A 24,944-nucleotide genomic window follows, 5' to 3' on the forward strand; every position below is an offset into this window, starting at 1 on the left:
GGGAGCTGTAGTCCAAAAACAGCTGGAGGGCCAAAGTTGAAGAGCCCTGCTTTAGGGCAACAGTGCTGATCAGAGTCAAGGTGCATCACTCAATGCATTTTAGGTAAGCTGCAACATGAGTTGTGAGTCTCTAGATCCCACATGGTAGGGGGTAGAGCACCAATTCCTTGTTGCTGTTTACTGTCTTGTTGAATTAATGAAATTGTGGTCCTTTACTTCCAAATATGCCTCATGTCTTCATCGCACTGGGGGCAATGTGTTATCTTGTTTACCAAGTTTGAATTTTGTGGTGCTGGCTACTGACAGTCCGAGCTTCAAGGTGTGGCTGAGCGTGGGTTGAAATGCATCCTCAAAACTCAGAAATGTGAGACCAGGATCTATTATACTGATTTCTTTTTCATCTCATGAGGAAACAATTCCATGAAGATGGCCAGTAAAACTTGAATCCACCAAAGAATTAGTCAGAAAATTGTTCTTAACACTGGAAAGAGCCACAGAGAGGCAAACTTGCTTGTAAAGAATTCCACAGATGCATTAATGTACATCGGATAGCTCATAACACACTATCTGGTTCTCCAGTGAATGCAGATACAAGAAAAAGGAAAGGAAAAGTAATATGTCACCATACTTGTCTTCACACGTCACATGAACATGATACATTCATCATCATGCTTGGAGAACTAAAGCTTAGCGTCAGCTTTGTGACCCATCGCGAGATCTTTACCCTACTCCAGGAGGAGGGGCTCACAGGTGGAAGCAGCCTTCCATGTGTGCAGCTGATGTGCATATGGATGTGCATTCACAATTGCATCATCAGCTTCATCCAGGCTACACTGAACTGGCAAAATGTATCTTTTCGTGCACAAGGGAATGCACATTCCTTTCTAAAGCCATTAGCTGTTGTACCCAGCTAGAGCGGGATTGTGGTCACCATCGACACACCATACTTTTGTCTGGAACTGATGATGCCAAAATATTTCCCTGATTTTCTCTAGGACAGTGTGTCTTCTTCTTCATTTTATTTGATAAAACATGTGTGCCCAAAGCCCAAAACTTACAAAACTTACAAATTTACAGACATGTAAGCAAAGCAGATGTCTCCGTGTTAAAACACCATCCACGGTGCTCTTTTCGGCATACCAGCTGGTAACTCTTTAAGCCTTAAATACAGTAACCAAACCGAAAGTGAGAACAAATGAGAGATGAAGACGGGCAAACCTTTTAACCCTTCCAGTGACCAATATATTTCATGGCTTCTTTCATCTCTTCCTCTACATTAATATTGGGTCGCAACTGCTCTATAAACATTGCTTCTTTAATCTTACGTCTCATTAAATTCCCTTCAGCTGCCAATATTGATTCTTTGTTCATGTTACTTCTCCTTTATGTTTTCCTCTCATGTGCATTGCCCATGGTTTGGTTTCTATGGAGAGTATAAGATTAATGTGGGAGCCACCGAATCTGCATCATTTTTAGAAACAGAAATCTGGATTAGGGGGGCTCAGTGGAACCAGGTGATATAGAAAGCCCATGTAAAAGGAGATCTTAATGAACAGGAATTCTGCACACCCTTGGATAATAAAGGAGCAGGTTATTAAGGACGTAATTCAGAGGGCTATAGGAGTGTCATCTAGGGAGCATATTGAGACATCTAGAGAAAAGGCAGGAGAGTTGATTCAAATTGAAGGTTATAAACTTCCATTGTGTAGGAGTAGAGGGTAAAGTTTGAGAAAGGGTTGCGGGTTTAAAAAATTCCATTTGTAACAGATAAATGTACATGGCAGGCACAGGAAATTCTTACTAGAAATGGTGTTAGGGCTAATGTTGTACGTACAGCACCTAAGACATTTGAAACGACATCCAGTTAAATCCCAAATTTATTATATGATAAAAAATGTTGGGGGAATGGATCATTCCATCTGTAAAGAGGACAGTGCATAAGACAGAATGTGTGGAATGTGCAGCATTTTGTATTGGGGGAGCAGGAAGGCCATTAATGAAAAGATATAAAGAGCATTTGGCTGATATGCAGCACAATACAAATCAAACTGAACCATGGGTGATGCATATGAGGGTTGTTTTGATGGATTTTATTTCTTTCACAGTTCAGCCATTATTAATTTACCCACTGATGTACCCACATGGGATTAGGAAGCATGATATCACAGCAAAATGATGTCAAGTTTAGGGATTTTTGGGGCCAAATACCTCACTTATTAGAAACAAACCATTGGGAGTGGCACTGGAGAATGAACAAAATCTAAAAAGTTTAGAAGTGAAACATTGAAAAATGCAGCACACCTCAGTGGAAAATCGGGACACAGTAAGTTAAGATCACCTTTGGGGATTTTGACACAGGTGCTCTGTTACATCCTGGAGGAAAGCAGGGAAATGATTTGGTAACAATTGTCCAAAGGTAATCTTGTCCAAAGGTTAATCTTGCCTCACCAACCTTTTGGAGTTCTTTGAGAGTGTCAACAAGTGTGTGGATCAAGGTGATCCAGTTGTCATCGTATACCTGAACTTCCAAAAAGCTTTTGACAAAGTTCCTCATCAAAGACTCCTAAGGAAACTTAGCGGTCATGGGATAAGGGGACAAGTACATGTGTGGATTGCAAGCTGGTTGAAAGACAGGAAGAGGGTAGGGATAAATGGAGAGTTTTCACAATGGAGGGAAGTAAGAACTGGGGTCCCTCAGGTATCTGTACTGGGACCGGTGCTTTTTAATTTATTCATAAATGATCTAGAAGCAGGGGTAAGCAGCGAAGTGGCCAGATTTGCAGATGACACCAAACTCTTCCGGGTAGTGAAATCCAAAACGGATTGTGAGGAGCTCCAAAAGGAGCTCTCCAAACTGGGGGAGTGGGTGACAAAATGGCAAATGCGGTTCAGTGTTAGCAAGTGTAAGGTGATGCACATTGGAACGGAAAACCCCAACTTCAAGTATATGCTGATGGGAGCTGAGCTGTCGGTGACTGACCAGGAGAGGGATCTTGGGGTTGTGGTGGACAGCTCGTTGAAAGTGTCGACCCAATGTGCGGCAACTGTAAAAAAGGCCAATTCCATGCTAGGGATCATTAGGAAGGGGATTGAAAATGAAACTGCTAGTATTCCAATGCCCTTATACAAAATGATGGTGTGGCCACACCTATAGTACTGTGTACAATTCTGGTCACCACATCTAAAAAAGGACATTGTAGAACTGGAAAAGGTGCAGAAGAGGGCAACCAAGATGATCGGGGCCTAGAGCACCTTTCTTACGAGGCAAGATTACAACACCTGGGGCTTTTTAGTTTAGAAAGAAGACGACTGTGGGGAGACATGATAGAGGTCTATAAAATCATGCATGGTGTGGAGAAAGTGGAGAGAGAGAAATTCTTTTCCCTCTCAAACAACACTAGAACCAGGGGTGACTCCATGAAATTGATTGCCAGGAGGTCTAGGACCAACAAACCGAAGTACTGTTTCACACAACACATGATCCACTTGCGGAACTCTCTGCCACAGGATGTGATGACAGCCAACAACCTGGATGGTTTTAAAAGGTATTTGGATAACTTCATGAAGGAGAGGTCTATCAATGGCTACTAGTCAGAGGGCTACAGGCCACCTCCAGCCTCAAAGGCAGGATGCCTCTGAGTACCAGTTGCGGGGGAGTAACAGCAGGAGAGAGAGCATGCCCTCAACTTCTGCCTGTGGCTTCCAGAGGCAACAGGATGCTGGCCTTGATGGGCCTTGGGTCTGATCCAGCAGGGCTGTTCTTATGTTCTTAACAATTCTCAACGGAACTATGATGTGGTGGCCGCAGCCTAGCTCTTACTTGAGTGCCACAATTAGTAGGTCTGAAGGGGACTGTGTATTCTCTTTTCAGCATCAGAAGATGGGTGAAAGAACTCTTCGACTAAAATGAGTGGAATTGTTGAACACTCCATACAATATCCTGGAAAGAGCTTACTCCTGGTACTTTTAAGGAAGATGTTTAGGATTGGAGCCAGAACATTTTTATGAGTGTCCAGCGGAGTGGGAAGGATAGAAAATACTGAACATTTCAAGGATGGCTAGCATGATTAACAAGATGGCAAGAAGGCTGCAAATTCCACATTATTTAGCCTCTAATAGCCAGGCTGGTGATTAACATAGCTTTTGTATAGATATGTTCCAGCCCTTTCCCCTTCGGTATGAAGAGCAGCCCTCTGAATTTAAAAGCCTATCCATTCTCATCAATACACACTTTACATAATTACCTTACATAGAAAATGAATAAGTAAGTAAGTAAGTAAATATTTGGTACTCATTATTGCTGGAGCCATCTTTCATAACTGGACCAAGATTTTCAGAGTGAATCAGTTGTTTGGAGATCTTTTGGTTTCTGAGCTCTAGCCTTAAGACACGTTAATGGAATCTGATTTTCGGAGAAAAGATGCTCATCATTTTCTTTACATACCTCAACACGAGTCGGTTTAAAGCACAGGGGGATGCTGACTCTGCTCCACTGAATTCTCAAGCCAATTTGGATGTCCTAAGGTCTTCCTAGACATTCTTGGCACCATATTTTTTGGAGACAGCAATAAAATTCTAGAAAGACCATGACAACCTACCTTCAAAATTTGTAAAGATGATCATATTGTCATTTTTAATTAAACTCCTCCGAAGCAATCCACTCTATGGTATGATGTAATTCCAGCCCCAATTTGGGCCTATGTAGCAGTTATAGGAAGAATCAAAAGTTCCAGTAATAGATGGTTTATCCCAAAGAAGTGTACCATCTGTCATACAAACAAGAAATTGGAATGGATGGATCCATTAGTCATGTGCCCTTGGATTAACTTCCAGCATGTATCTGAGGAATGTAGATTCAACTAATGTCCTAGACTTTGCATAGCCCAATATCCAGCCCACATATAATTATCTACCCCTAAAATGGGGGAAAGCCTTGTGGCAGAAGGGGGTACTTATTGTGCTCCCTATACCAGAGCTAATACTCATCAGGTGCTCCTCCACACTTAGGCTTGAATCTAGACCTGGGTGAAATCCCTGCTCTCTCACTTGGCTTGGGGATCTAAACTGCCTTGGTTGCCCTTGTGGATTATCTACACTGGAATGGAAGTGGAGGGAGGTCAACTTCTGATTCTCAGATACTTTCATCAACAACGACATCTTAGTCCAGTGCAGTTCTGAAACAAGCAGTGCTGCAAATCTAGCACTGGACTCCAGAATTCCACAGCATCTCCTCGTTTAGCTCCCACACAGCAAATGAGCAATTGTACCCTTACTGTGCTATAAATTAATTGGCCATAATCCAGCACAGGCATTATTGATTAACATTTTCTCCAATAAAACTGTGATCAGTAATAAACCAAAGTACATTACAAAGAAAAATTTGGGTACACCTTAATAGGTGTACATCTGTTTGCATAGTTACAATCAAAAGGAATCTAGCCCAGAATGCACCCTTTCCCAAGAACTGGCACTCCTACTTCACAGATTTTATAGAATATTAGCAGGAGGACGAACAATATATTATCTTAGGTGTCATCTTCCTTCCTTCTGGCCATAGTCCTTCAGGCACCAACATCTGTGATGGATACAATGACTAATGTGCACCATCATGATTGCCAGATTTAAACATAGAACGTGCTTCTTTTTTCTATTTGCAGTCAGAATGAGCCTCTGTTAACTACATGGCTTCTTAATTATTAGGGAATTACACTAAAAATATTGTACTAGGATTTTAAAGACTCTAAATGGGTTTATATGATAGATCAGGACACAGAGGCCAGTAAGAATCAATGCAGCTGTGCAGTTGGAAAACCTATTCTGTAACCCTGCCCCCTGAAAAACAGAACAAAAAGTGAACTAGGACATGGGTCTTAGACTTACTATGCATTTGATTAGGGTCTTTGGTAAAGCCTCGGCTGGATGACATCCTTTGAGTGATGTCAGGATCTTGATCGCTATGGGGAATGTCACTTGCCTATTCCCAGCTGGCCACTCTAGAATTCCATCGTTCTCGCTGCTACAAAGGGAAAACCCAATTCTGAAGTCGCCACTAACTGAGCTGGGTGAGCCATGGGGATAGAGCCTGACCACAAAGCAATAGGCCTATGAGTTATAGAATAAGGGGCTTGAAATATAGTCTCCTTTGGAGGTCATATTAAAAAGCGAAGTGAAGTTCCTTATCTGCCAGACACTTGTGGGGCACTGTGTCTCAGTCAGACTGATATCGTCAATGTCAATTCCACCAGCAGAGTTGGATGGGTCTCCTCGGATGCCATGAAAAATAGAAAAATATAGATGCCATGAAAATAGCAGATTTTCGCCTGGCTATTAAAGGAAACGGATGCTAATATCCAGTGTTGTTCTCCATGAACTGTAAAAGGAGACAGAAAACTTCATTTATACCAATAGCATGTATACCTTCACATAGGCAACAACATTAATTCCTTCACTAGTATGTGATACTCCATAACCATTAGTATTCAATACTCCAAACAGCCTAACAACAACAAAAACAACAACCTTTATTTGTTAGCTGCCCCATAACCATTAGTATTCAATACTCCAAACAGCCTAACAACAACAACAACAACAACCTTTATTTGTTAGCTGCCCCATAACACTCTGGGTGGCTTACCACATTTAAACATGAGATTAAAACACATATTAAATCATAACAGACAAAAAATGGGGGGAATACAAAATCTAAATAAAAAATAATTTTAAACACCCTATTGTTTCTTCCTTTTAGCTTGTTTTTAAGACAAATGGTATAGCAGGTGACTTGTGAAGATACTGTATTGTATTCAAGCAAAATAGGCTTGGAAATGGTGCCTGAATCAATTCGGGTTGCATCGGGAGTGATTTTATTCTATCCCGAATCTGACCCCTTTTTTCCAGGGTGATTCATTATGGGGTAGAATAATTGAATCACCCCCGATTCAACCTTGATCAATTCATGCACATCCTTAATGATTATAGATGCTATTTGTCTCCTGCATAAATGTCAGTTATAGATTACTTTAAGGCTCACCATAGATCGTCTGCAGTTTCAGTGTCTTCCTAACATTCCCAGTTCCATCATCGCTTTTAATCCAGATGATGAGCGCATCTTGTAGACTGCTATCAAATTTGTAAAAAAAACTGTAGATACTTTTCTTTCCTATTTGGGTAGAAGATGCGGGACTCCAAAACGGCTGATTCACCCGAATGCCCTACTGTGGTATCCAGGTGCATATAATATCCCCTCTCTACAAAGCAGATACAGGGAGGAGGTTGCTTAACATCAGAAGACTCTTGCTCATTTTGGACTATCATATAGGAGTCTATGGTGCCACACAAGCACCACTAAAATGGGGGAGGGGGAGTGGAACTGCTCTTCCCTCATTCTCTCTGTCGGCCTTTATTTCATTACTGTTGCCTCATAGTCAGATGGGACTATAAGCCATAAACTGCAATGAGAATATATGGTTCCTCAGCAACCATACAGATAAGCTTATATAATTTACAGAGATCTGTAGAGAAGCAGGTGACTAGGTGAATTCTTAGCAGTCACGTGAATTCTCAAGTTCATTCCTCCACACTTGTAGCAATTATCAGTAAGCTATGAGGCAGATCAGCATAAGTGAGGCCATCAAAATCCAGTGTCAGTAGGGAAGATAGCAATCATCTTTAGGCAGATTTGACCTGAGAAGACATTAGTTGCTGACCATGGAACTACAATATTACAGGTAAGTAATGAACCAATGTAATGAAGCCAACTTTTTCGTGTCTACAGAAATGCCAAATGATTCTACATAGGGAATCAGACTGTGTGGTTACAAAAAAATAACGGGAAGCAACTTCTGACTCTTTTCACTAACACTGTCCCGGGGCGTAACTATAATAGGGCAAGGGGAGACAGTTGTCTGGGGGCACACTGCCTTGAGGGCCCCGAGAGGCAAGTCACGTGACTGACTCCCCCAGCCGTGCACCTGCCCGGGCTTCCTTCAGTTGTATTCATCCTCCGAAACTGATGTGAGCGTTAAGACCTGGAGCTACCAGAACAGCACGTCTTTCTCTAATACCATTAAATGACTTGCATTGTCCACAATTTACAAAATCTTTTAAAAAATAATTTAGGATGATGTTCTATTGTGGCACATAGTATGTATGTATATATGTCTGTGTGTCTGTGTGTGTGTGTGTGTGTGTGTGTGTGTGTGTGTGTGTGTGTGTTTGTGTGTGTGTATAACTTCAGTAAGGGGGGGAGCATTTTATACTCTTGTCTGGGCCCACTCCTGCACAGTCCTGACTGATGGCTCAAGTTCAGCCAAGGTGTTTAATAGCGGTTACACCCTGAGACATTTTGAGCAGTTTTGAGTACAATCCAGCATTTTGAAACCCTTTCCCCCCCAGTGGGAAAGAGGTTTAAGCATCTGCTTTGATCAATCCCATAGAAATCAGTGGGACTGAGAGGAGCTTACATCTGCTTGGACTGTGCCCTTTATTTCTGCTTGAATTTTCCTTATCAGTCACTATTTTAAATCTACCTGCACAGCGGCCCAACAAGGTGTGGTCCTTATCAACCGGCGTAGTCAACGTATGCTCCCAGTCAGCATCATCGTTTCTATTCTGCACCATGCCACAGATATTAATGGACTCAAAGGAGCACTGGTCAAGGAGGGTAAGGCTAGAAGCTGTAGGATATGCAGACGTATTCCATATGAAAAATAAGACATTTTATCTGCAAACCAACCATACAAAGCATCCTGCTGCCTGAGAGTTTCCCTGCCTGAAGTGACAGAGGAGGTAGTCCTGGATTCAGGATTTAAGACCCCTCAGTTTATTTTGGGCGATACTAGGATCCATGTTGAGGTTACCTTTGGGAGGCAGTTCTGGACTTTACAGCCACCATTACAACCATGGAGCTGACCCAAAATGTTATCATCAAGCTTACAAGTCATGCTCTCAAGACTGACTGGTGGAATGGTCTAGGAGATAGCCAATGCTTTAAATAATTTTAATTTTTTTTTAAAAAAAAGAGAGGCTGATCCCAACCACCATGTAGGATCCATTTGTGTAACCATTCCTTGAGAAACCTTCCTTGGACCCCAATTATTTGTCTCACTATTACCTGTCATTAATCCCCTCATTTTGGAAAAGTGTTCAGAGTGACAGTTCCGCTTCAGACACTCTTGTACGATGCTGATTAGCTAGATACATTTCAATCTGACTTGATGATATCAGGATTTCAATGAACAAAGGAAAATCCAACTTACCACCACTGTACATACAATTCAGTCTTTGTAGATCTATCCTGCTCAAATCCTGGCTTCCCCCAATTACCTCATTGAATTCTGGAATTATAGTTGTAATTGTCGGAATGCTACTGTTCTTGTTGAATGAATAAGGTCTATAATGCATGATGGATTCATATACGTAAGGGGTGTTTAGGTCAGACGTGAAGCTATCATCATGTTTGTTGAAGTTATGCTCCTGATCTAAAAATCATAGGAGATCAAATTATTATAGAGGCCATTGTATGCAACCATATACAGATAATCCAGTCCCAATGAAATCTTGTTATCTTGAGAACACAGCTCCAGGCACCAAAAGGAAAGGAAAGGAAAGGTTGTGTTGTCGAGTCAGTGTCACCTCCCGGTGACCGCAGAGCCATGTGGTTTTCTTGGCAGAATCCAGGAGGGGCTTACCCAAGGGTAAATCTTTAACACACCTTTCATTATCAGAACACCTGGCATGGTGTTGCCACAAGTCCTGCACCATTCTGCATCTGGTACCTGGGACAGAGATTTGTGAGCTTACCTGTTGGCCTTGGGAATGTACTTTTAGGCACAGCTGACCCAGAGTTGCTCCTTCCCCCACGGAAGCCACTGAATGCAGCTGCCAGACTGTTTTCTCCTGCTCTGGCCAGTGGCCAGAGCTAGACCAGTTGCATGGCACTACTGCATTCCGGTGGGAGAAAGGCGGACTTCAGTCAACCTGCTTCACCTCTTCACCTGTGAAGGTAGTCCCTCCCCTCTATAGGAAGTGACCCTACCTGCCTGTCTCTCACACATCCATCACAGAAATCCCTCAAGGCTATTTCTGCTATCTCCTATAGAAGCCCACCCCTCCTTTCCTTCACAGATGAATTGGCTTCTCTCGCTCAGGAAGGGGGAAAGTTGGCGGCAGCAGGACCAGGTGCTTTGGATCTATTTGTGTGTGTGCACATCTGCTCGTCCTCAGTGGGCCCTTGCAGAATTTGAGCACAAAGGCACATGGAGCTGTCCTATGTGTGCTGCCGCCATGCTCTCTCCTGTCCTGTTGCTGCTGCACTGTGCTCAGGAAGTTACAGGCAAAAGCAGAGCCCTTGGAGAGAAACTATGAAGGAAGCCAGATGGTGAATACTTTCTGATCCCATTTGAGCATTCCGGTGAAATGCACAGATTTCCACTATGGGTCCAAAAGAATGTGGACCTGGAGTCTCCCAAAGACTTCCCCATCTTCTCACCATTACCTTCAATAATATTGTTCTACCAAATCTTTACATAATCGTCCCGGTCACTCCATGATTGTTCATGATAAAACCCCAGTGCATGCAGAATCTCATGCTCTACTGTAATTTTATAGTCACAACCAAATCCAATGGAAAGAACCTGGCCAGTCTGAAAATCACCCACGTAAGAGCAGCATCTGTTGGACAATGAAACTTGATAACAGTACTGCCAATATGTGAATGAATGAATATACAGTACTGCCAATATGTGAGAGAATATAACAGTACTGCCAATATGTGAGAGAATGAATATACAAAGAGAATGAAAACAGAATCCTTCATCTATAAGTGCTGTTGCAGATGTTAAAAAACTGTTACTCCAAAGAATATCAATAACCGACACCTGCCATTATTCTAGACTAATCATGTTGGGCTTTGTGATTATTTAGCAGAGCGCCAACAAGAGAAGCTACCCACTCCAGGTACAGAGTAGAGCACAGAGTTTAGTTGTTGCAGCTACGTAAAGAATATGCATGGAGATTGTTGAACAATCTAAATACTAGGTTGATTTATTAGTGAAGTACATTTGAGATAGGAAAGACCTATTCTATCTATCAGCTACATGATGAATAGTTAGGGAGAGAGAGAGATGTTTGCATTTTCTCTCTACGAAGAAAGGAAGAGGACTGACTCACTACAGAAAGCACCTGAGGAGTCAAGGCAGGGGTCATAGAATAGAGGCAAACAGGGACAGGTAAGGAGACCCTCACTCACTACCTCTACTCCCCAACCTCCTAGTGGTCTTTAGGAGGATAGCCTGTGCAAAAGGTCGATACACTGGAACTCCATCTCCCACAAATAAATCACTTCAGAACTCAGAGGAAAATAAGATGAGGAAGAGGTGTTACTTATAGTAATAAGATTTCCCCCATTCCAAATTTTATTTGTGTAGTTATACGTTTTACATTTCTGAGCCTTAAGGTTCTCAAATGGAGGATTAGCCCAGAGTGTCCAGGAATGAAGCAGCACCTTTGGGCCTCTAAGGCCTCAAGGCCTGGGACAGGCTTGGCAGTGTGTGTGTGTGTGTGTGTGTGTGTGCGCATATTCAAAATGAAGCTGCAGGAGGTCCCTAAGATGTCTCCTGTGCCTATAGCCTTTATGTAATGACGATAGGGCAACTTTCTGGAGCCCACCTGGGATGTTTTTCACACAGGGCTTTTAATGCCCTTTAACTCGCATCTCCTCTGGAATGGAGGAGGTGTGTTCACATATCGGCCAGATTTACCCCAAAGTCCCTGACAGTTATCGGGGAACAGTTCACACACAATTCGAGTTTCTCACTGCACGTTAGAGTGTAGCCCATTTTAAATCCGATTTTATATTTTAAAAATGCACTATTTGTGTCAGCTTTTTGGGACAACTTTGAGTTCACAGTAAAGGCTCCCAGTAAACTTGCAGTAAAGTCTGCTGTGTGTAAAAGTCCCAGGTAGGAGGATGCCCATGCGGTGGGGTGGGGGGGACTGGGATTGCCAAGGATGCTCTAAAACCTGTAATCAGCCCTGATTCTATAGAGACCATAGAAAGTGTATTGGACCTGTTCACATTACTTAGATCCACTTCATCCACACTGGGGGGTCAGGAAATGGTAACTATGGCAAGAAATTCGAGATTCTTTCAAAAAGATCAGAGCATTGTTTGCCGAGAGGTTCAGAAAATGACTTCAGTATTCCGTAACCAAATACAGAACACATTTGCATGAACAATACAGCAAAATAACTGGTAACAAAACAGGTTCGGCTTTTTTGGAAAATATACAAAGCAGTGTTTTCCATATGGACCACACTGCAGTAAAACAGAATAGGCCTGTTGCCCAGCTCCCTCCTCCTCTGAAGAGGGTGTCATGAACTGGTATCCTGCTAGGAAGGGCTACAGAGGAAACATGCTTTCCCCATAGCATAACTTGTTCTGAAGGAGCCTTTGAAAGAATCAGATGCAAGGGAGGGAGCACTGGCCATAGTTCAACAATGGGCAGCTCTTCTGTATGGGATACAGGTTCCATGCTGGTTGTAATCACTGCAAGTTTGGGAAGACTATGGACAGATGCATTCATACTAGTGGTCAATTGCAGGGACTGGATCCAAAAGAAACGTCTGAGCCCCATTGATAGGATTTTGACCTTACAAAGTATAAGCAGGATATGTTTTGGGTGCTCTGCGATACTTTGGTATCTACTGTTAAAATTCCATCTTCAGATTACTCAAAACCTGTATATCTTCAACGCAACTATGTTTTCCACTTGGTTCTTTCTGTTTTGGAACCTCTGGCTCACAGCTTGCTTGTGCAGCTACTATTGTTTGAAGATCACAGACTTCAGTCACCCCTTCTTCATCTATTTCAAACTAAGGATTTCAGGACTGGTACCTACGTGGCTCCTAGGTTCTGTGATTTTGTCTTTGGCAAATACCCTGCCTTATATATGTGTGAACTTGACAACAGTGGATAACGGGGAGATCTCCAATTTCTTCAAAAATAAAACCGAGAATTCCATTTATCAGTCAAAGATTCAATTAGACGTGCTTATTTTGGTGAGCCTTGGATCTTCTGCAGCTTTCGGTTTATGCATTACTTCTGCCTTTCTGTTAATCTTTTCTCTCTGGAGGCACATTCAGAAAATGCGATCTGCATCAGTCAGCTCCAGGAGCCCTAGCGCTGCTGCCCACGTCCAGGCAGTGAAAATTATACTATTCCTCCTCATCAACCATGTTGCTGCCTTCCTAGCTACGCTGATGTTATTGTCAAGTAATTTTGATAGAAATGGTATTGCTACCTTTGTTGCTGTCTCTTTTATACATTGGTGTCCTTCGGTGGATTCTTTCATATCAGTTTGGGGCAACACAAAATTAAAACATGAGTTGCACAAGCTTTTGTATTTTGCTAAGTGCAAGGGGCGATATTGTTAGAGGATTGCCATAAATGCTATACACTGAAATCCACTGGAAGCTTTGTTCAGATGCAAGCTCTGTCTTTCTTTCACTAGGATAAATTTACAGTAAAGTTGCTCCACTGAAATCTGTGAAGATATGCCATTGTAACCTTGAGGAATGAACCAAGCGATGCACTAATTCTGTATGCTTAGCTTAGCTTATGAGCAAGAACTGTGTTTGGAGCACTGATTTAGACATGGTACAGCAGTTTGAAGAGCTATATGATTTTGTACTAGTCTTTTAATGTATAAAAAGCTATGAAAGATGTGGGTATAGCAAAGACATCAGCAGATACACTAGCGCTGCAATGTTAAGTCATTTACACAGGTATGATGTATTTCAAAGTGACAAAATGTTTAATGAGGTGGACACATTTTTCCATTGCCTGAAATTCCTAGTGTTTCTGGATGCATAACTACAGGGCACCGTTGGATTTTTAGTCCATCAAGGAATATTCTCTCTTTATGTTTTTGCTGTGTGGCTGATCCAGCTCGTCCTCCAGATCTCTCGATGATTGTGAACAAATGGCCAGTGTTAATGAAGGATTGTTATTGCTCCTTGATAGTTAGGAATCTCTTTCCAACCACCCCAAACCCATCAGAGTTTGGAAGCTGATACGCTTCAACTAGTGGGACGGACATTGAAACCATCTGGAGCCTGTTGGGCAGTTTTGAAGTCGGGGGGAAAGAGACAGGGAGAGAGAGAACAGTATGTGAGGTAGCTGAACATGAACTGCCTTGGAATACAGAGTGTCTCTCTGTTGCAGGATTACTGGATTTGCAGCCTGCTGTAGGAGTGCTCATTTGCCTATGCTCCACTTGTTTATTTTTAAACAAAACAAATACCACAAAGACAGCACAAGTCACCTGTGCTCTCTCATACAAAGGAAAAAACAAAACCCTGTAATGCTTCTCCTTGATTTCTCTGTGCTTAAAGAAGTGGATGAAGACAGAGCCAGACTTAGGGGTGTGCAAAGGTTTTCAAATGAGCTCTATGTTGCAATCTGTCGGATTCAAGCTGAGTCTTTCTCCACCTGCGTTCTAGTCATCTACCTCCCCGCTTCAGCCCCCTGAAGGGCTGGAGGTAGTTCTTCCATATACCAAGGGGCCCAGCTTTGAAGTGGGTCAAAGAGGACACTTAGGAGCAATCATGTCTACTGCCCCGGTGAATTTGCTGTTCCAGTTCTCCACCAGGGCATCAACAGGATTGCTGGCAGAGCCAACACGAAATCTCTCCAAGGCATCTTGAAATCCTATGGGATCCAATAACCTTCTCGGGCAGACCATCCTAATAGGTCCCTCGCCCCTGCGAATGTGGGGTGTGACTGTGAGTCCAACCTTAACCAGATGGTGGTCTGTCCATGACAATGGGGAAATCCCAGGAGTCCCCACCCATGGAACACCACCCTGATCAGAGTGAAAGACCAAATCAAGCACGTGACCTGCAATGTGTGTCAGTCCTGAGACCACTTGAGATAGGCCCATATTCGTCATGGCCGCTATGAACTCCTGAGCTGCCCCGGACAAATTGGTCCCGAAATGAACACTGAATTCCCCCAGCACCACAAGCCTGGTGGATTCCAACACCAAACGCGAGATCAAATCCGCCAGCTCAGCTAGGGACTCTGTTGAACAGCGGGGCAATCGGTACACCAACAGAAGCCCCAGTCTTTCCCAGACACTCTAACAGGGATCCTGGTAAGGGAGATATTATTCTTGTAGTTATTCTTATAGACCACAGCTACTCCACCGCCCCACCCACAGTCCCTCACTCGCTCCTCAACAGAGTAGCGTGGAGGGAGAAGCTGGGACCACACTGGGCCCCCAGCCTCCCCCAACCAGGTCTCAGTAATACATACCAGGTTGGTACTTCATCCAGAATCAAATCATGGATGGTTTCTGATTTGTTCTGGACCGACCTGGCATTACAGAGGAGCAAGGTGAGGTTCCAAGGGTGGCTGGGACTGCTCTCCAAGGACAAAGAGCTGGCAGGACAGCTGGAAGGGAAAACAGCTAGTAAATTTCTATTTTCCCTCCTCTGTAATGGCCCACTGACTTGCCAATGTTACTTCCTCTGTTTCCCACCACCCCCAGAATTGCGTCCCCACAGTCAGTGGACACACCCCCTGTCTCCCAATCTCCAGGTAAACCCAGACACATTCTAAAAGATCCTCACCCAGGACTAATTAAAACAGAAGCCCCCCACATACAGATACCTGGGCCAAGAGGCCTGGCCTTCGCTGTTCCCTGAAGAGGCTCCTATATAGGGCCAGAGATAGCCCCTCTGCTCAGCTGACAGGCAGGAACTGCTGACTCACTCCTGGCCCCGATCCTGAAAAGCAGTCACTGCCAAAGGCCACAGTTCTACAGGTCAGGCAGGGGACTGGCAGGTGGACTCGCCTTCTCCCTCTCCTGCAGGCAGATGTTCAGTGCAGCAGCAGCAGCAGACAGCCCACACCATTCTCTCACCCTGGGGAGGTTTTCTGGGAAGCAGGTCGTCTCTTGCAGTGCTGCAGGGCTTCTAGCCATCATCCCTCACTACTGTTGGAAATTCTCTGTGGTGAGAGAATCCCTTTCTCATTATAGCAGAGTGCACAGAGGCACAACACAGCGGTAGTTTAGTTAGGCATGCGTGTATGCTGAGAGTAAAGTAACTTGTAGCCAATTCCTAGTTTCAAATCAATATAAAAGGAACTCCATTCTAGATAGGAAAGTGAGGAGTTAGGATCTCTAATCTATCTATCTAGCTGGATGCAGATGGATTCTGTATCCTCTCTGCACACATGGTGCAGGGAGAGAGGCTTGCCATGTTGCAAGGTAGGAGGCCAGGTAGGGAGAGAGAGAGAGAGAGAGGGAGGGAGGGAGGGAGGAAGTTGAATCCCTAAGAGTAGCAATCTACATTTCAAACGGATAGCATCAGAGCAGTGGAGAAGGGATGACCAATGTCTTGACTCTCTTGCCCTCTGACTTACTAGTCTGTCCTCCACTGTCTGAGGCCTTTAACTTCCAACACCCTTTAGTCCTTTAACTTCCAACACCCCCTCTTGATGTCTCGTGACTCAGCTCACAAGATTCATTTTCTCTCTCAGCTTTTCAAAGCAGGGTCTTGGTAGTGGCTTAGTGAGTATGTCTGCAAGCATTTCATTTGTCGGGCAGTAGATCAGCTTGATTAGTCTATCCTTCTGCAGACTTCTCACTACATGGTACTTCATATCAATATGTTTGGTACGACTCTTTACATCTTCTTGTTTGGAGAGTTGAATGCAGCTTTGGTTGTCTTCATACACGGTATGGGCTGTGGTACCTCTGTACCTAGGTCCTTCAGTAGTTGACACAGCCATTGTATCTCGTGACAGCCCCGTGCAGCTGATACATATTCCGCTTCAGTGGTTGATGATGCTACTATGTCTTGCTTTGTGCTTGACCAGCTTATGGCTCCATCTCCATAGAAAATTATGTAACCACTGGTGGATTTCCTTTCTGTTAGATCTCCACCCCAGTCTGCATCTATATATGCTTCTAGTTTTGGTTGACTGTTAGCTGGCAGCTTGAGCTTAAAGTGTGCAGTACCCTTTAGGTACCAAACAAGTATCTTAATTGCATTCCAGTCCTTGACTGTTGGTGATGCAGTCTTTCTGCAAAGTAATCCAACTTCTGTACTAATATCTGGCCTAGTGAGTGTACTAATGTATAGAAGCTTACCCAGTGCTTCACGATATCTATGGTTTGGGATAGAAAAAACACCGTGCAAGGTGGATACTCAGAGACCATGAAAATACTATTAATAACAGAATACGCTGCAAAATTGGCCAAAGTAGCACTGCTATAACTGCAAAAATAGCCAAGGAACTAAATGGAGGAAAAAAGGCAAGACACTTATATCCTTGAACCAAATTCAACATGCTATATTATAAATAAGGGTAATAAACCCATATCAAACATAGGTCTAGAAAACTAGAGTCAATAACAACAGTCTAGCAGATAATTCTGCACATGCATACAGTATATCCAAACATTGTAACTCATATAGTGGATCATAACAAGAAATATACATATAAACAAGCGCATAAATGTACTGCACCACAATGTATATTAGTCCATATGAGGAGAGATGGAAGAATGAGCACTCAGTCATTGATGAAAAATCCCAAAAAGTGGTCAAGCACTAATGGAGTAGATGATATCTAAACATGCATGTAGAAAAATATAGCATCAGAAAGGAGTAAAACTTCTTGCCAAACTGGAGAAAATCCTGTGAAAAAGTCCTTATAGGCTAATCCGGAATTCTTAAGCCTATTTCGGATGGTCCTTCATCGGAGCGGATATTTGTTCAACTTTCTTCCTGTTTAGGCTTACAATCTTTATAGAGGCGACCTTTCCTCTTACATCTTGCTAAGAAGAAAAACGCGTGTATGCTGAGAGTAAAGTAACTTGGAGCCAATTCATAGTTTCAAATCAATATAAAAGGCATTTATTAAGGAACTCCATTCTAGATAGGAAAGTGAGGAGTCTCTAATCTATCTATCTAGCTGGAGACAGCGCAAAGTCCCTTAACTTCCAACAACTACTGGCCACTGTGGCTGGAGATGATGGGAGCTGTAGTCCAAAAACAGCTGGAGGGCCAAAGTTGAAGAGCCCTGCTTTAGGGCAACAGTGCTGATCAGAGTCAAGGTGCATCACTCAATGCATTTTAGGTAAGCTGCAACATGAGTTGTGAGTCTCTAGATCCCACATGGTAGGGGGTAGAGCACCAATTCCTTGTTGCTGTTTACTGTCTTGTTGAATTAATGAAATTGTGGTCCTTTACTTCCAAATATGCCTCATGTCTTCATCGCACTGGGGGCAATGTGTTATCTTGTTTACCAAGTTTGAATTTTGTGGTGCTGGCTACTGACAGTCCGAGCTTCAAGGTGTGGCTGAGCGTGGGTTGAAATGCATCCTCAAAACTCAGAAATGTGAGACCAGGATCTATTATACTGATTTCTTTTTCATCTCATGAGGAAACAATTCCATGAAGATGGCCAGTAAAACTTGAATCCACCAAAGAATTAGTCAGAAAATTGTTCTTAACACTGGAAAGAGCCACAGAGAGGCAAACTTGCTTGTAAAGAATTCTACAGATGCATTAATGCACATCGGATAGCTCATAACACACTATCTGGTTCTCCAATGACTGCAGATACAAGAAAAAGGAAAGGAAAAGTAATATGTCACCATACTTGTCTTCACACGTCACATGAACATGATACATTCATCATCATGCTTGGAGAACTAAAGCTTAGCGTCAGCTTTGTGACTCATTGAGAGATCTTCACCCCAGTCCAGGAGGAGGGGCTCACAGGTAGAAGCAGCCTTCCATGTGTGCAGCTGATGTGCATATGGATGTGCATTCACAATTGCATCATCAGCTTCATCCAGGCTACACTGAACTGGCAAAATGTATCTTTTCGTGCACAAGGGAATGCACATTCCTTTCTAAAGCCATTAGCTGTTGTACCCAGCTAGAGCGGGATTGTGGTCACCATCGACACACCATACTTTTGTCTGGAACTGATGATGCCAAAATATTTCCCTGATTTTCTCTAGGACAGTGTGTCTTCTTCTTCATTTTATTTGATAAAACATGTGTATGTAAAACTTTATTTCGGTCGTTGGCCAACAATACAACAATATTAAAATAATAATGATAATAACAATAATAAGATGATAATATAAAATCAGACTACATTTATATGCATTTGGCATATTATATAACAATATTTGGCCACGATATGAATAACATCCGGATTAGGATTAGTGAGCAAATAGTTTAAATAGAAATCCTCTCCACGACCCGGAAAATTTATCAAAAGTGGGGCAATTTGTTGGCGTCTTATTTCTCTGTAATATTCACAATGCAGTAAAACATGAGCAGTTGTTTCAATGTTACCAGATCCACAAGGGCATAATCTTGATGCGTATGGTATACCCTGGAATCTTCCATGGAGCACAGCTGTTGGGAGAGCATTTACACGGGCAAGTGTTAGAGTTCGTCTAAATTTTGGAATTAAAATGCTACTTAGATATGTAGCAGGCTTGAGCTCGGTGCACTGGCTACCTATGTAAATGCTACTCGGTAACTTTGCATGATCCATCTGCAACTCCACGTCATGGATGCATTGCACAATTTCTGTTCTGGCCTGATCGAAACCTAATCTAATAAAACCATCATGAGAGAATCCATATAATAGAAGTTTTTCTGTAATTGCCAATTTCCAATTGGATTTAAAGGAGTCTTCCAAAATTGAATGCACTAAGCCGACTTTCGTGAAAACCAATTTTAACCAGTAGAGTATGATAGCTCTCCAATAATGTGATTCAAATCTAACCAGACCCACCTCCCTTCTAATAACAGTATTTGGGACACAACATGGCAGCTGTAATATAGTTCTTATGAACTTAGTTTGCAGTGTTTCTAACAGAGCAAAATTACTAAATGGGCCCAATTGTGTACCATACATAATCTGAGGATACACTTTGGCCAATAGTAATTTTATTGCAACAGGGATGTACAAAGCTCCCCGTGAAAAATAAAATGATTTGATCAGATTGATTGATAATTGGGCGCTCTGAATAATATGTTTTTGATGCGCAATATGGGAACCAGATGAGTGGAATACAACACCTAAGTATTTATAAGATTGAACTTGTTCAATTGTGTTCCCATTCATGTGCCAGGTATATCTCTTTGGCCGTTTAGCAAACACCAAAACTTTTGTCTTTTGGAGGTTTACCTCTATCATCTCTCTGTTACAAAATGAACTTAATTGTGCTAGTGCTCGACGTAGTCCTATGGGCGTCTGGGATAAAGCCCAAAACTTACAAAACTTACAAATTTACAGACATGTAAGCAAAGCAGATGTTTCCGTGTTAAAAAAAGTGAGAACAAATGAGGGATGAAGATGGGCAAACCTTTTAACCCTTCCAGTGACCAATATATTTCATGGCTTCTTTCATCTTTTCCTTTACATTAATATTGGGTCGCAACTGCTCTATAAACATTGCTTCTTTAATCTTACATCTCATTAAATTCCCTTCAGCTGCCAATATTGATTCTTTGTTCATGTTACTTCTCCTTTATGTTTTCCCCTCATGTGCATTGCCCACGGTTTGGTTTCTATGGAGAGTATAAGATTAATGTGGGAGCCACCGAATCTGCATCATTTTTAGAAACAGAAATCTGGATTGGGGGGGGGGGGCTCAGTGGAACCAGGTGATATAGAAAGCCCATGTAAAAGGAGATCTTAATGAACAGGAATTCTGCACACCCTTGGATAATAAAGGAGCAGGTTATTAAGGACGTAATTCAGAGGGCTATAGGAGTGTCATCTAGGGAGCATATTGAGACATCTAGAGAAAAGGCAGGAGAGTTGATTCAAATTGAAGATTATAAAGTTCCATTGTGTAGGAGTAGAGGGTAAAGTTTGAGAAAGGGTTGCTGGTTTAAAAAATTCCATTTGTAACAGATAGATGTACATGGCAGGCACAGGAAATTCTTACTAGAAATGGTGTTAGGGCTAATGTTGTACGTACAGCACCTAAGACATTTGAAACAACATCTAGTTAAATCCCAAATTTATTATATGATAATAAATGTTGGGGGAATGGATCATTCCATCTGTAAAGAGGACAGTGCATAAGACAGAATGTGTGGAATGTGCAGCATTTTATATTGGGGGAGCAGGAAGGCCATTAATGAAAAGATATAAAGAGCATTTGGCTGATATGCAGCACAATACAAATCAAACTGAACCATGGGTGATGCATATGAGGGTTGTTTTGATGGATTTTCTTTCTTTCACAAGTCAGCCATTATTAATTTACCCACTGATGTACCCACATGGGATTAGGAAGCATGATATCACAGCAAAATGATGTCAAGTTTAGGGATTTTTGGGGCCAAATACCTCACTTATTAGAAACAAACCATTGGGAGTGGCACTGGAGAATGAACAAAATCTAAAAAGTTTAGAAGTGAAATATTGAAAAATGCAGCAGAGCACTGTGGAAAATCGGGAAACAGTAAGTTAAGATCACCTTTGGAGATTTTGACACAGGTGCTCTGTTACATCCTGGAGGAAAGCGGGGAAATGATTTGGTAACAATTGTCCAAAGGTAATCTTGTCCAAAGGTTAATCTTGCCTCACCAACCTTTTGGAGTTCTTTGAGAATGTCATCAAGTGTGTGGATCAAGGTGATCCAGTTGTCATAGTATACCTGAACTTCCAAAAAGCTTTTGACAAAGTTCCTCATCAAAGACTCCTAAGGAAACTTAGCGGTCATGGGATAAGGGGACAAGTACATGTGCGGATTGCAAACTGGTCGAAAGACAGGAAACAGAAGGTAGGGATAAATGGAGAGTTTTCACAATGGAGGGAAGTAAGAATTGGGGTCCCTCAGGGATCTGTACTTGGACTGGTGCTTTTTAATTTATTCATAAATGATCTAGAAGTAGGGGTAAGCAGCGAAGTGGCCAGATTTGCAGATGACATCAAACTCTTCCGGATAGTGAAATCCAAAACGGATTGTGAGGAGCTCCAAAAGGAGCTCTCCAAACTGGGGGAGTGGGCGACAAAATGGCAAATGCGGTTCAGTGTTAGCAAGTGTAAGGTGATGCACACTGGAACGAAAAACCCCAATTTCAAGTATATGCTGATGGGAGCTGAGCTGTCGGTGACTGACCAGGAGAGGGATCTTGGGGTTGTGGACAGCTCGTTGAAAGTGTCGACCCAATGTGCGGCAACTGTAAAAAAGGCCAATTCCATGCTAGGGATCATTAGGAAGGGGATTGAAAATGAAACTGCTACTATTATAATGCCCTTATACAAAACGATGGTGCGGCCACACCTATAGTACTGTGTACAACTCTGGTCACCACATCTAAAGAAGGACATTGTAGAACTGGAAAAGGTGCAGAAGAGGGCAACCAAGATGATCGGGGCCTAGAGCACCTTTCTTACGAGGCAAGACTACAACACCTGGGGCTTTTTAGTTTAGAAAGAAGACGACTGTGGGGAGACATGATAGAGGTCTATAAAATCATGTATGGTGTGGAGAAAGTGGAGAGAGAGAAATTCTTTTCCCTCTCATACAACACTAGAACCAGGGGTGACTCCATGAAATTGATTGCCAGGAGGTCTAGGACCAACAAACCGAAGTACTGTTTCACACAACACATGATCCACTTGCGGAACTCTCTGCCACAGGATGTGATGACAGCCAACAACCTGGATGGTTTTAAGAGGCATTTGGATAACTTCATGGAGGAGAGGTCTATGAATGGCTACTAGTCGGAGGGCTACAGGCCACCTCCAGCCTCAAAGGCAGGATGCCTCTGAGCACCAGTTGCGGGGGAGTAACAGCAGGAGAGAGGGCACGCCCTCAACTTCTGCCTGTGGCTTCCAGAGGCATCTGGTAGGCCACTGTGCAAAACAGGATGCTGGACTAGATGGGCCTTGGGCCTGATCCAGCAGGGCTGTTCTTATATTCTTAACAATTCTCAAGAGAACTATGATGTGGTGGCTGCAGCCTAGCTCTTACTTGAGTGCCACAGTTAGTAGCTCTGAAGGGGACTGTGTATTCTCTTCTTCAGCATCAGAAGATGGGTGAAAGAACTCTTTGACTAAAATGAGTAGAAGAGTTGAACACTCCATACAATATCCTGGAAAGAGCTTACTCCTGGTACTTTTAAGGAAGATGTTTAGGATTGGAGCCAGAACATTTTTACGAGTGTCCAGAGGAGTGGGAAGGATAGAAAATACTGAACATTTCAAGGATGGCTAGCATGATTAACAAGATGGCAAGAAGGCTGCAAATTCCACATTATTTAGCCTCTAATAGCCAGGCTGGTGATTAACATAGCCTTGTGGCAGAAGGGGGTACTTACTGTGCTCCCTATACCACAGCTAATACTCATCAGGTGCTCCTCCACACTTAAGGCTTGAATCTAGACCTGGAACCGAGCTGTGTTGAGCAAATTTTCCTCTTTTGGCCTCTCCATAGAGGATTTGCATACTGTAGGAATTGAGCAAGCCAGGAAGTTAGTTAAGCAACGTGTCCTGGATATAGAAGTTCAACAAGAAGATGCATGGCTCAAGCAGGGTTTATACTTAGGGAGTCAAGCTATTAATCTTAAACCAGCTAAATATTTTGATGTGGTGCTTGTCCCTAAATTTAGACGAGCCCTCACTTTAGCACGTTTAAATGTTCTTCCTACACCAGTATTGGATGGCAGGTTCAAGGGAGTTCCGCTATTTTTACGTCTTTGCCCATGTGGCAAAGGGGTTATAGAATCCACCTCGCACGTTATTCTTTATTGTGATTTTTATAGGGAACCGCGTTTAAGACTTTTATCTCAGACAATTTGCCTGGCCGGTCTGATGAATTTTATTTAAATTATCTTTTAATTAATGAGGACACTGATATTATTTCTGTTATGGCCAAGTTTTGTTATATTATTTGTAAAATACGTACTGCTTTATTGTAAATGTTTGCTGGTCAATGACCGAATAAACTTATAACTAACTAACTTATTATCTAGACCTGGGTGAAATCCCTGCTCTCTCACTTGCCTTGGGGATCTAAACTGCCTTGGTTGCCCTTGTGGATTATCTACACTGGAATGGAAGTGGAGGGAGGTCAACTTCTGATTCTCAGATACTTTCATCAACAACGACATCTTAGTCCAGTGCAGTTCTGAAACAAGCAGTGCTGCAAATCTAGCACTGGACTCCAGAATTCCACAGCATCTCCTCGTTTAGCTCCCACACAACAACTGAGCAATTGTACCCTTACTGTGCTATAAATTAATTGGCCATAATCCAGCACAGGCATTATTGATTAACATTTTCTCCAATAAAACTGTGATCAGTAATAAACCAAAGTACATTACAAAGAAAAATTTGGGTACACCTTAATAGGTGTACATCTGTTTGCATAGTTACCGTGAAAAGGAATCTAGCCCAGAATGCACCCTTTCCCAAGAACTGGCACTCCTACTTCACAGATTTTATAGAATATTAGCAGGAGGACGAACAATATATTATCTTAGGTGTCATCTTCCTTCCTTCTGGCCATAGTCCTTCAGGCACCAACATCTGTGATGGATACAATGACTAATGTGCACCATCATGATTGCCAGATTTAAACATAGAACGTGCTTCTTTTTTTAATTTGCAGTCAGAATGAGCCTCCGTTAACTACATGGCCTCTTAATTATTAGGGAATTACACTAAAAATATTGTACTAGGATTTTAAAGACTCTAAATGGGTTTATATGATAGATCAGGACACAGAGGCCAGTAAGAATCAATGCAGCTGTGCAGTTGGAAAACCTATTCTGTAACCCTGCCCCCTGAAAAACAGAACAAAAAGTGAACTAGGACATGGGTCTTAGACTTACTATGCATTTGATTAGGGTCTTTGGTAAAGCCTCGGCTGGATGACATC

The 24,944-nt window shown here is 42.5% G+C and overlaps 1 pseudogene; it reads right to left on the bottom strand.

Moving 5' to 3' along the window:
- Positions 1-3,833: 3,833 nt before the first annotated feature.
- Positions 3,834-24,943, bottom strand: LOC128334288 (meprin A subunit alpha-like; annotated as a pseudogene).
- Between the last annotated feature and the right edge of the window lies 1 nt (position 24,944).

The sequence above is a fragment of the Hemicordylus capensis genome, chromosome 1 (genome assembly GCF_027244095.1).
Source record: "Hemicordylus capensis ecotype Gifberg chromosome 1, rHemCap1.1.pri, whole genome shotgun sequence".
In the NCBI taxonomy this organism is placed as follows: domain Eukaryota; kingdom Metazoa; phylum Chordata; class Lepidosauria; order Squamata; family Cordylidae; genus Hemicordylus; species Hemicordylus capensis.